This window comes from Arachis hypogaea, chromosome 9 (genome assembly GCF_003086295.3).
Source record: "Arachis hypogaea cultivar Tifrunner chromosome 9, arahy.Tifrunner.gnm2.J5K5, whole genome shotgun sequence".
NCBI classification, from domain to species: Eukaryota; Viridiplantae; Streptophyta; class Magnoliopsida; order Fabales; family Fabaceae; genus Arachis; species Arachis hypogaea.
Window position 1 is genome coordinate 39987924 of NC_092044.1, and position 12961 is coordinate 40000884.

General features: G+C 39.1%; 1 non-coding gene across 1 annotated transcript; it reads right to left on the reverse strand.

Annotated features, from left to right (window-relative positions):
- Positions 1-266: 266 nt before the first annotated feature.
- Positions 267-370, reverse strand: LOC112713413 (small nucleolar RNA R71). Its single transcript, XR_003158386.1, has one exon. It is a non-coding gene; the product is annotated as a small nucleolar RNA R71 (small nucleolar RNA).
- Between the last annotated feature and the right edge of the window lie 12591 nt (positions 371-12961).

The window sequence follows — 12961 nt, forward strand, 5'->3', positions numbered from 1 at the left end:
TAGTTGCCTTAATGCAACAAAACTGCAAGTTTTATGGACTTCCATCTGAAGATCCTTATCAGTTTTTAACTGAGTTCTTGCAGATCTGTGAGACTGTAAAGACAAATGGAGTTGATCCTGAAGTCTACAAACTCATGCTTTTCCCTTTTGTTGTAAGAGACAGAGCTAGAATATGGTTGGATTCACAACCCAAGGATAGCCTGGACTCCTGGGATAAGCTGGTCACTGCCTTCTTGGATAAATTCTTTCCTCCTCAAAAGCTGAGCAAGCTGAGAGTGGATGTTCAAACCTTCAAACAAAAAGATGGTGAATCCCTCTATGAAGCTTGGGAAAGATACAAGCAGCTGACCAAAAGATGTCCATCTGACTTGTTTTCAGAATGGACCATATTAGATATATTCTATTATAGCCTGTCTGAATTTTCGAAAATGTCATTGGACCATTCTGCAGGTGGATCTATTCACCTAAAGAAAAAACCTGAAGAGGCTCAAGAACTCATTGACATGGTTGCAAACAACCAATTCATGTACACTTCTGAGAGGAATTCCGTGAATAATGGGATATCTTAGAAAAAAGGAGTTCTTGAAATTGATACTCTGAATGCCATATTGGCTCAGAATAAAGTGTTGACTCAGCAAGTCAACATGATCTCTCAAAGTCTGAATGGATGGCAAAATGCATCCAACAGTACTAAAGAGGCAGCTTTTGAAGAAGCTTATGATCCTGAGAACCCTGCCATGGCAGAGGTTAATTACATGGGTGAACCTTATGGAAACACCTATAACTCATCATGGAGAAATCATCCAAATTTTTCATGGAAGGATCAACAAAAGCCTCAACAAGGCTTTAACAATGGTGGATGCAATAGGCTGAGCAATAGCAAGCCATATCCATCATCTTCTCAGCAACAGATAGATAATTCTGAACAAAACACTTCTAATTTAGCCAATCTAGTCTCTGATCTGTCAAAGGCCACTTTCAGTTTCATGAATGAAACAAGATCCTCCATCAGAAATCTGGAGGCACATGTGGGCCAGCTGAGTAAGAAAGTTATTGAAACTCCTCCCAGTATTCTCCAAAGCAATACAGAAGAGAATCCAAAAGGAGAGTGCAAGGCCATTGATGTGATCAATGTGGCCAAATGCACAAGGGAGGAGAAGGACAAAAATCCTAGTGAGGAAGACCTCCTGGGACGTCCTTCAAGCAAGAAGGAGTTTCCTATTAAGGATACAAAGGAATCTGAGGCTCATACAGAGACCATAGAGATTCCATTAAATCTCCTTCTGCCATTCATGAGCTCTGAAGATTATTCTTCCTCTGAAGAGGATGAAGATGTGACTGGAGAGCAAGTTGCTCCATATATTTAGGAGCTATCATGAAGCTGAATGCCAAGTTGTTTGGTAATGAGACTTGGGAAAGTGAACCTCCCTTGCTCATTAGTGAACTAGATACTTGGATTCAGAAAACTCTACCTCAAAAGAAACAAGATCCTGGCAAGTTTTTAATACCTTGTACCATAGGCACCATGACCTTTGAAAAGGCTCTATGTGATCTAGGGTCAGGGATAAATCTTATGCCACTCTCTATAATGGAGAAGCTGAGGATCATTGAGGTACAACCTGCCTTGTTCTCATTACAATTGGCAGACAAGTCATTGAGACAAGCTTATGGAATAGTGGAGGAGTGTTAGTAAAGGTTGAAGGCCTTTACATCCCTGCTGATTTCATAATCTTAGACACTAGGAAGGAAGAGGATGAATGCATCATCCTTGGAAGACCTTTCCTAGCCACAGCAGGAGCTGTGATAGATGTCAATAGAGGTGAACTAGTCCTTCAATTGAATGGGGACTACCTTGTGTTTAAGGCACATGGCCATCCCTCTGTGACAAAAGAGAGTAAGCATGAAGAGCTTCTCTCAGTTTAGAGTCAAGAAGAGCCCCCACAGTCAAACTCTAAATTTGGTGTTGTGAGGCCACAACCAAACTCTAAGTTTGGTGTTAAGATCCCATATCCAAACTCTAGGTTTGGTGTTAGGACTATACAACATTGACCTAATCACCTTGTGGCTCCATGAGAGCCACTGTCAAGCTATTGACATTAAAGAAGCGCTTGTTGGGAGGCAACCCAATTTTATTTATCTAATTTTTATTTTATTGTTATTTTGTGTTTTATTAGGTACATGATCATGAGGAGTCATGAAAAAAAATATAAAAAAATTAAAAACATAATCAAAAACAGCAGAAGAAAAATCACACCCTGGAGGAAGCACAGGCTGGCGTTCAACGCCAGTAAGGAGCATCTGGCTGGCGTTCAACGCCAGAACAGAGCATCAACCTGGCGCTGAACGCCAGAAACAAGCAACATTCTAGCGCTGAACGCCAGGAATGTGCCTAAGAGGAAAAGTTGGCGCTGAACGCCAGTAACAAGCATGAAACTGGCGTTCAACGCCAGAAACATGCTTTACATGGGCGTTGAACGCCCAGAATATGCACCACACGGCGTTTAAATGCCAGAATGGTGTGCAAAGGCAATTTACATGCCTATTTGGTGCAGGGATGGAATTTCTTGACACCTCAGGATCTGTGGACCCCACAGGATCACCTCAGGATCTGTGGACCCCACAGGATCCCCACCTACGATATTCCCACCTTACCTCCTAATCCTATTTTTGTGATGAGTATTCCCCATGTCACACTTCCCAACACTCTTCACCAATCACCTCATTTCCTCTTCCCAATCACCCCCTTCACCACTCACATCCATCCACTCTTCCCCATAAACCCCACCTACCTTCAAAAATTCAAAACCATTTTCCCACCCATTCCCACCCTAAATGGCCGAACATACACTACCCCCTCTCCCTATATATACCCTTCCCTTCTACTTCATTTTCACAAAACAAAACCCCCTCTTCTTCACCTTGGCCGAACCTACATCTCTCCCTCTCTACCATATTCTCTTCTTCTTCTTCTTCTCTTCTTTCTTCTATTGCTCGAGGACGAGCAATATTTTGGGTTTGGTGTGGTCAAAGCATAATCTTTTTTGTTTTCCATTACCATCAATGGCACCTAAGGCCGGAGAATCCTCTAGAAAAGGAAAAGGGAAGACAAAAGCTTCCACCTCCGAGTCATGGGAGATGGAAAGATTCATCTCCAAAAGCCATCAAGACCACTTCTATGATGTTGTGGCAAAGAAGAAGGTGATCCCTGAGGTCCCTTTCAAGCTCAAGAAAAATGAGTATCCGGAGATCCGACATGAAATCTGAAGAAGAGGTTGGGAAATCCTAACCAACCCCATGCAACAAGTCAGAATCTTAATGGTTCAAGAATTCTATGCCAATGCATGGTTCACTAGGAACCATGATCAAAGTATGAACCCGAATCCAAAGAATTATCTCACAATGGTTCGGGGGAAATACTTAGATTTTAGTCCGGAAAATGTGAGGTTGGCATTCCACTTGCCCACGATGCAAGGAGATGAACGCCCCTACACTAGAAGGGTCAACTTTAATCAAAGGTTGGACCAAGTCCTAATGGACATATGTGTGGAAGGAGCTCAATGGAAGAGAGACTCCAAAGGCAAGCCAATTCAACTAAGAAGACTGGACCTCAAGCCTGTGGCTAGAGGATGGTTGGAGTTCATTCAACGCTCCATCATTCCCACTAGCAACCGATCTGAAGTTACTGTAGATCGGGCCATCATGATTCATAGCATCATGATTGGAGAGGAAGTAGAAGTTCATGAGGTCATCTCCAATGAAATCTACAAAATAGCCGACAAGCCCTCCACCATGGCAAGGCTAGATTTTCCTCACCTTATTTGCCATCTATGTTACTCAGATGGAGTTATCATAGAAGGAGACATCTCCATTGAAGAGGATAAGCCCATCACCAAGAAGAGGATAGAGCAAGCAAGAGAGACCCTTCACGGTTCTCAAGAGATGCATGAGGAAGCTCATCATCAAGAAATCCCTGTGATGTCTCAAGGGATGCACTTTCCTCCCAACAACTACTGGGAACAACTCAACACTTCCTTAGAAGATTTGAGCCACAATGTTGAACAATTAAGGGTAGAACATCATGAGCACTCCATCATTCTCCATGAAATAAGAGAATATCAAAGGGCAATGAGGGAGGAGCAACAAAGGCAAGGAAGGGACATAGAAGAGCTTAAGGACATTGTTGGTCCTTCAAGAAGAAGACGCCACTAAGGTGGATTCATTCCTTGTTCTTATTTCTTTATGCTTTTCAGTTTTTATGTTGTGTTTATTTATGTTTTGTGTCTCTACTTCATGATCATTAGTATGTAGTAACTATGCCTTAAAGCTATGAATAAAATCCATTAATCCTTCCTCTCTATTAAATGAAAAATGTTTTAATTCAAAAGAACAAGAAGTACATGGATTTCGAATTTATCCTTGAATTTAGTTTAATTATATTGATGTGGTGACAATACTTTTTGTTTTCTGAATGAATGCTTGATGAGTGCATATTTTTGATCTTGTTGTTTATGAATGTTAAAACTGTTGGCTCTTGAAAGAATGATGAACAAAGAGAAATGTTATTGATGATCTGAAAAATTATGAAATTGATTCTTGAAGCAAGAAAAAGCAGTGAAAAAGAAAGCTTGTGAAAAAAAAATGGCGAAAAAAAATATAGAAAGAAAAAGAAAAAGCAAGCAGAAAAAGCCAGTAGCCCTTAAAACCAAAAGGCAAGGGTAAAAAGGATCCAAGGCTTTGAGCATCAATGGATAGGAGGGCCTAAGGAAATAAAATCCAGGCCTAAGCGGCTAAATCAAGCTGTCCCTAACCATATGCTTGTGTCATGAAGGTCCAAGTGAAAAGCTTGAGACTGAGTGGTTAAAGTCGTGATCCAAAGCAAAAAGAGTGTGCTTAAGAGCTCTGGACACCTCTAACTGGGGACTTTAGCAAAGCTGAGTCACAATCTGAAAAGGTTCACCCAGTTATGTGTCTGTGGCATTTGTGTATCCGGTGGTAATACTGGAAAACAAAATGCTTAGGGCCACAGCCAAGACTCATAAGTAGCTGTGTTCAAGAATCAACATGCTTAACTAGGAAAGTCAATAACACTATCCCAAATTCTAAGTTCCTAGAGAAGCTAATCATTCTAAACTTCAAAGGAAAAAGTGAAATGCCAAAACTGTTCAGAAGCAAAAAGCTACAAGTCCCGCTCATCTAATTATAATTAATATTCATTGATATTCTGAAATTTATAGTACATTCTCTTCTTTTTATCCTATTTGATTTTCAGCTGCTTGGGGACAAGCAACAATTTAAGTTTGGTGTTGTGATGAGCGGATAATTTATACGCTTTTTGGCATTGTTTTTAGGTAGTTTTTAGTAAGTTCAAGCTACTTTTAGGGATGTTTTCATTAGTTTTTATGTTAAATTCACATTTCTGGACTTTACTATGAGTTTGTGTGTTTTTCTGTGATTTCAGGTAATTTCTGGCTGAAATTGAGGGACTTGAGCAAAACTCTGAAAAAGGCTGACAAAAGGACTGCTGATGCTGTTGGAATCTAACCTCCCTGCACTCGAAATGGATTTTCTAGAGCTACAGAACTCCAATTGGCGCGCTCTTAACGGCGTTGGAAATTAGACATCCAGAGATTTCCAGCAATATATAATAGTCTATACTTTATTCAGAAATTGACGACGTAACTTGGCGTTGAACTCCAAGTACATGCTGCTGTCTGGAGTTAAATGCCAGAAACACGTCATGATCCGGAGTTGAACGCCCAAAACACGTTATAACTTGGAGTTCAACTCCAAGAGAAGCCTCAGCTCATGGATAGATCAAGCTCAGCCCAAACATACACCAAGTGGGCCCTGGAAGTGGATTTATGCATCAATTACTTACTCATGTAAACCCTAGTAGCTAGTCTAGTATAAATAGGATAAGTTACTATTGTATTAGACATCTTTTGACAGTTTAATCTTTTGACTTTGTAGACTTTGATCATTCGGTCTCTTGATCATTCAGGGGGCTGGCCATTCGGCCATGCCTGAACCTTTCACTTATGTATTTTCAACAATGGAGTTTCTGCACACTATAGATTTAGGGTGTGGAGCTCTGCTGTACCTCAAGTTTCAATACAATTACTATTACTTTTTATTCAATTCTCTTTTATTCTTATACCAAGATATACGTTGCACTTCAACTTGATGAATGTGATGATCCGTGACACTCATTATCATTCTCACCTATGAACGTGCGTGATTGACAACCACTTCCGTTCTACTCTAGGCTGGGCGCATATCTCTTAGATTCCCCAACAAAATCTTCGTGGTATAAGCTAGATAGATGGCGGCATTCATGAGGATCCGGAAAGTCTAAACCTTGCCTATGGTATTCCGAGTAGGATTCTGGGATTGAATGACTGTGACGAGCTTCAAACTCCTGAAGGCTGGGCGTGATGACAAATGCAAAAGAATCAAGGGATTCTATTCCAACCTGGTTGAGAACCGACAGATGATTAGCCGTGCTGTGACAGAGCATAGGACCATTTTCACTGAGAGGATGGGATATAGCCATTGACAATGGTGATGCCCTACATACAGCTTGCCATGGAAAGGAGTAAGAAGGATTGGATGAAAGTAATAAGAAAGTAGAGATTCAAGAGGAGCACAGCATCTCCATACACCTATCTGAAATTTCCACTATTGATTTACATAAGTATTTCTATCCCTTTTATTTTCTATTTATTATTAATTTTCGAACTCATCATAAACCAATTTAATCTGCCTAACTGAGATTTACAAGGTGACCATAGCTTGCTTCATACCAACAATCTCTGTGGGATCGACCCTTACTCACGTAAGGTATTACTTGGATGACCTAGTACACTTGCTGGTTAAGTTGAACGGAGTTATGATCACACCAGGGATTATTAAGATCCCAATTTATCACACCATGATCTCTTTGGGGTATTTTTGATTTCATACAAATACAAAGAGACCAACTTTGAGGATCACAATTTCGTCCACCAATATTTTAGGGATGGTGGTAATGGTTTGAGCTCGGATTTGGAAGGTTTCTCCTCTTCCTAAGGGATTTTCAGAGGTTCTATTATTCTCTCTGATTCCTCCAGATCAGGCTAAGCATCTTTAAAGATGTCCTCTAGCTCTAATTCGTGACTCTCAGCCATATTGACCTCTCTTACCAGAGAGTCAATAATATCAACACTCATGCAGTCATTTGGGGTGTCTGGATGTTCCATGGCTTTGACAACATTCAACTTGAACTCCTCCTCATTGACTCTCAGGGTTACTTCCCCTTTTTGGACGTCAATGAGGGTTCGGCCAGTTGCTAGGAAAGGTCTTCCTAGAATGAGAGTTGCACTCTTGTGTTCCTCCATTTCCAGCACCACAAAGTCAGTAGGAAAGGCAAATGGCCCAACCTTGACAATCATGTCTTCAATCACGCCTGATGGGTATTTAATGGAGCCATCAGCAAGTTGAAGACATATCCGGGTTGGTTTGACTTCTTCAGTCAAACCAAGCTTTGTGATAATAGATGCAGGTATTAAGTTGATACTTGCCCCAAGATCACATAGAGCATGCTTGGTACAAGTACCCTCTAATGTGCATGGTATCATAAAGCTTCCGGGATCCTTAAGCTTCTCAGGTAAGCTTTCCAGGATAACTGCACTGCATTCTTCAGTGAGGTAAACTTTTTCAGTTTCCCTCCAATCCTTCTTATGACTTAAGATCTCTTTCATGAACTTGGCATAAGCAGGTATTTGCTCAAGTGCTTCTGCAAACGGAATCTTTATTTCAAGAGTCCTGAGATAGTCTGTAAAGCGGGCAAATTGCTTATCCTGTTCCGCTTGGCAGTGTTTTTGAGGATAAGGCATTTTGGCTTTGTATTCCTCAACCTTAGTTGCTGCAGGTTTATTACCTGTAGAAGTGGGTTGGGAAGCCTTTTTAGAAGGGTTGTTATCAGCACTTGTATGTGACTGATCCCCCACTGGCGTTTGAATGCCAGGGGTGGAAGCTGGAGTGGCGTTAGACGCCAACTCCTTATCTGTTACTGGCGTCTGAACGCCAGAACTGTGCTCCCTTTGGGCGTTCAATGCCGGATTCATGCTTGTTTCTGGCGTTGAACACCAGGAATGAGCATGGTCTGGGCGTTCAGTGCCAGCATTATTCCTCTCTGGGCTCTGATTGTCCTCAGAGGGATTTTGAGTAGCCATTTGTTCATTTCTTGGCTTCCTGCTGCTTTGAAGTGTGGTATTTAATGTTTTCCCACTTCTTAATTGAACTGCTTGGCATTCTTCTGTTATTTGTTTTGACAGTTGCTTTTCTGTTTGCTTTAACTGTACTTCCATATTCCTGTTAGCCATTCTTATTTCCTGTAGTATTTCCTTGAATTTGGCTAGCTGCTGAGTTAGAAAGTCTAATTGCTGATTGAATTCATTAGCCTGATCTACAGGACTGAGTTCAACAGTTACTGTTTTAGCTTCTTCTTTCATGGAAGATTCACTGCTTAGGTACAGATGCTGATTTCTGGCAACTGTATCAATAAGCTCTTGAGCTTTTTCAATTGTTTTTCTCATATGTATGGATCCACCAGCTGAGTGATCTAGAGAAATCTGAGCTTTTTCTGTAAGTCCATAGTAGAAGATGTCTAATTACACCCACTCTGAAAACATTTCAGAGGGGCATTTTCTCAGCATCTCTCTGTATCTCTCCCAAGCATCATAAAGAGATTCATAATCTCCTTGTTTGAAGCCTTGGATGCTCAGCCTTAGTTGTGTCATCTATTTTGGAGGAAAATAGTGATTCAGGAATTTTTCTGACAGCTGTTTCCATGTCCTTATGCTGTTCTTAGGTTGGTTATTTAACCACCTCTTAGCTTGATCTTTTACAGCAAATGGAAATAGTAATAATCTGTAGACATCCTGATCTACTTCCTTATCATGTACTGTGTCAGCAATTTGTAAAAATTGTGCCAGAAACTCTGTAGGTTCTTCATATGGAAGACGGAATACTGGCAGCTTTGCTGTACCATGATAATGAGCTGAGGATTCAACTCAAAGCTACTAACTCCAATGGAGGGTATACAGATACTACTCCCATATGAAGCAGTAGTGGGGTTAGCATATGACCCCAGAGTCCTCCTGGACTGTTCATTTCCACTTAGTTCCATGATGGAGCAAGGGAGATGGTAAAGATGTTGATACTGTCTATTTTATTTAATTTATTATATAAAGAAAATTCATTTTCGAAATAATAAAATAAAATAAAATAAAATAAAAATAAAATAAAATAAATAAAGAAAGAAAATTAAAAATTAAAAATTTCAAAACTTTTATGAAGATTTTTGAAAATTTGAGGAGAGAGAAAGTGGTTAGGATATTTTTGAAAAAGATATTTTTTTTTGAATTTTGAATTTTATGATGAAAGAGAAAAACACACAAAAGACACAAGACTTCAAATTTTTAGATCTAATGCTCCTTATTTTCGAAAATTTTGGAGGGAAAACACCAAGGAACACCAAACTTAAAAATTTTAAGATCAAAACACAAGAAAGACTCAAGAACACCTTGAAGATTCACAAGAACACCAAGAACAAAAGAAAGAACACCAAACTTAAAAATTTTTTAGAAATCAAAATAATTTTCGAAAATTATATCAAAATTAGCAAGAAAACACCAAACTTAAAGTTTGGCACCGAATTAAATCAAGAAAAATTATTTTTGAAAAAGATTTTAAAAAGAAGATACCCAATTGCCAAGAACATAAGCCAACGCTCTAACCAACTGAGTTATAAATGTAACACTTGTTTTGAATAGGTATATTTGGATTATTCCTTTTGGAAGACTAATGCTTTGGAAAAGAACAAGAAAAACAAGAAAAGGCACAGAACAAGAAAAACTAAAAATCAAACAAGAAAAATAAACAAGAACAACTTAAAGATCAAAGAAAAGAAATTCGAAAATTTAAAAGAAAAATATAAAATATGCAATTAACACCAAACTTATAACAAGACACTAGACTCAAAGAAAAATTAAAAATTAATAAAGAAAAATAATATTTTTGAAAAGAAAATAAAAGACTCTGACCCAATTGCCAAAATCTTCCTAATCTAAGAAATAAAATAAACCATTAGTTGTTCAAACTCGAACAATCCCCGGCAACGGCGCCAAAAACTTGGTGCACGAATTTGCAATCTGTACAACTAACCAGCAAGTGCACTGGGTCGTCCAAGTAATACCTCACGTGAGTAAGGGTCGATCCCACGGAGATTATTGGTTTGAAGCAAGCTATGTTTATTTTATTAATCTTAGTCAGGATGCCAATAAGATTATTTGGATTTAATTGTAAGAAGTAAAAGTGTTTGGAATAAGTAATTGTTACTTTATTAATGGAGGATATGTTGGAGTTTTGGAGATGCTTTGTCCTCTGAATTTCAACTCTTCCTTGAAATCCTTTTTCCACACGCAAGGCTCCTTCCATGGCAAGCTATATGTAGGGTGTCACCGTTGTCAATGGTTACTTCCCATCCTCTCAGTGAAAATGGTCCAAATGCTCTGTCACAGCACGGCTAATCAGCTGTTGGTTCTCGATCATGTCGGAATAGAATCCATTGATTCTTTTGCGTTTGTCATCACGCCCAACACTCGCGAGTTTGAAGCTCGTCATAGTCATCCAATCCCAGAATCCTACTCGGAATACCACAGACAAGGTTTAGACTTTCCGGATTCTCATGAATGCCGCCATCAGTTCCAGCTTATACCACGAAGATTCTGATTAAGAAAGCTAAGAGATATTCATTCAATCTGATGTAGAACAGAGGTGGTTGTCAGGCACACGTTCATGGATTGAGGAAGGTGATGAGTGTCACGGATCATCACCTTCTTCACGTTTAAGCGCGAGTGAACATCTTAGATAAGAACAAGCGTGCTTGAAAGGAAAACAAAAGTAATTGCATTAATTCATCGAGACGCTGCAGAGCTCCTCACCCCCAACATTGGAGTTTAGAGACTCATGCCGTCAACGAGTATGTAATTCAGGTATGAAAATGTCATGAGGTCCAAGATAAGTCTCTAAAAGTTGTTTAAATAGTAAACTAGTAACCTAGGTTTACAGAAAATGAGTAAACTAAGATAATTGGTGCAGAAATCCACTTCTGGGGCCCACTTGGTGTGTGCTGGGGCTGAGACTAAAGCTTCTCACGTGCTTGGGCTGTTTCTGGAGTTGAACGCCAGGTTGTAACGTGTTTTGGGCGCTGAACTCCAACTTGTAACCTGTTTCTGGCGTTGGACGCCAGACAGCAGCATGAAGCTGGCGTTGAACACCAGTTTACATCGTCTATCTTCGCGCATAGTATGGACTATTATATATTTCTGGAAAGCCCTGGATGTCTACTTTCCAACCCAATTGAGAGCGCGTCAATTGGACTCCCGTAGCTCCAAAATATCCATTCCGAGTGCAAAGAGGTCAGGATCCAACAGCATCAGCAGTCCTTTTTCAGCCTAACTCAGATTTTTGCTCAGCTCCCTCAATTTCAGCCAGAAAATACCTGAAATCACAGAAAAACACGCAAACTCATAGTAAAATCTAGAAATATGATTTTTGCCTAAAAACTAATAATATTCTACTAAAAACTAATTAAAACATGCTAAAATCTACATGAAATTACCCCCAAAAAGCGTATAAAATATCCGCTCATCAATTAGCAAGGGTATTAAACAGGCTTTTAGTAGAATCAGAGTATGAGTTATACCTAGGTGCTCCAGTATATTTATAATGGTGTAGAGCGACCTTCTTAGATAAGATAAGTTAGTTATTTTATCTTATCTTTTAGTGAGGTCATCTTATCTTCCAAGGAACCGCCTTTCTCTCTGTAGGCTTGGGCTGCCTCTAGATTTGCGTCGTATTCCTCTATTTGGGCCCTTTTTTGGCAATTTGGCCGAGCTCTTTGAGAAGAGGTCGGATAGTCTGACCGGAAGAGGTCGGTCGCTTTATCGCCAGACATTCCGGGTCGGACAGCTTGACCCGGGGTATGAACAGTTAGTTAAAACTTACATTTGTTATTTAGTATAATTGAAAAGAAACATAAAAAATTACAAAATGTAAATTAATACAAAACTTACTTAAACTATTAGAATTGAATAAGTATTTTATCATATGATATTATAATTTTTGTAATTAAAAATTTAATTTTTATTATCCATAAAAGATAAAATTTAAACTTAAGACTAAAAAAATTACATACAAATTAAAATTCTCTTTATAAATTTAAAGGAATTTCTTGGATAATGAACATATTAATGTAAATTTATTCATCTTTTTCGTAGATTAAACTTTTATCGAAGATTTTATAACATCCAATATGTGTACTACCTCTTTTATCATTTCAAGAATGGCAAAAGCTTTTTTGATATAAACTTCTTCCCCTTACTATTTTTTATGTGATTAAGAATGTACTAGTAGTTTCTGGTGCGGATGATAAGTGGATATCTTATATCCTTTTTCATAGCATTTTCTTAGTGTTTTTAAGTAGATTTGATTATGTTTAGTATGTTTTAGTGTAAAAATAACCTTTTAGATGCTACTTTGAGTTTGTATGTTTTTTCTATTATTTTAGGGGACTTTTGGGTGAAATTGGCGAAATTGGCCTTGTTCAGAGACGAAGAAAGGATAACAGATGCTGTCAAATCTTGACTTCTGTGCATTCCAACAAGCATATCTTGAGCTAAAGAGGACCAATTGACGCGGTCTCAATGGCATTGAAAAGCTAACTTCCAGAGTTTTCCAGAAATATATAAAGTCTATACTTCTCTTCCAAAATCATGCCCAAAAGTGGCATAGAACGTCCACATCTGGAGTTCAACGCTCAAGAAGGACCAGCCTCCAGTGTTGGACGCCCGAAGCCGGTGTTCAATGCCAGCTAGGGAGTAGAGGACAGCGTGTTTATCCCCTAACTGGTGTTCAA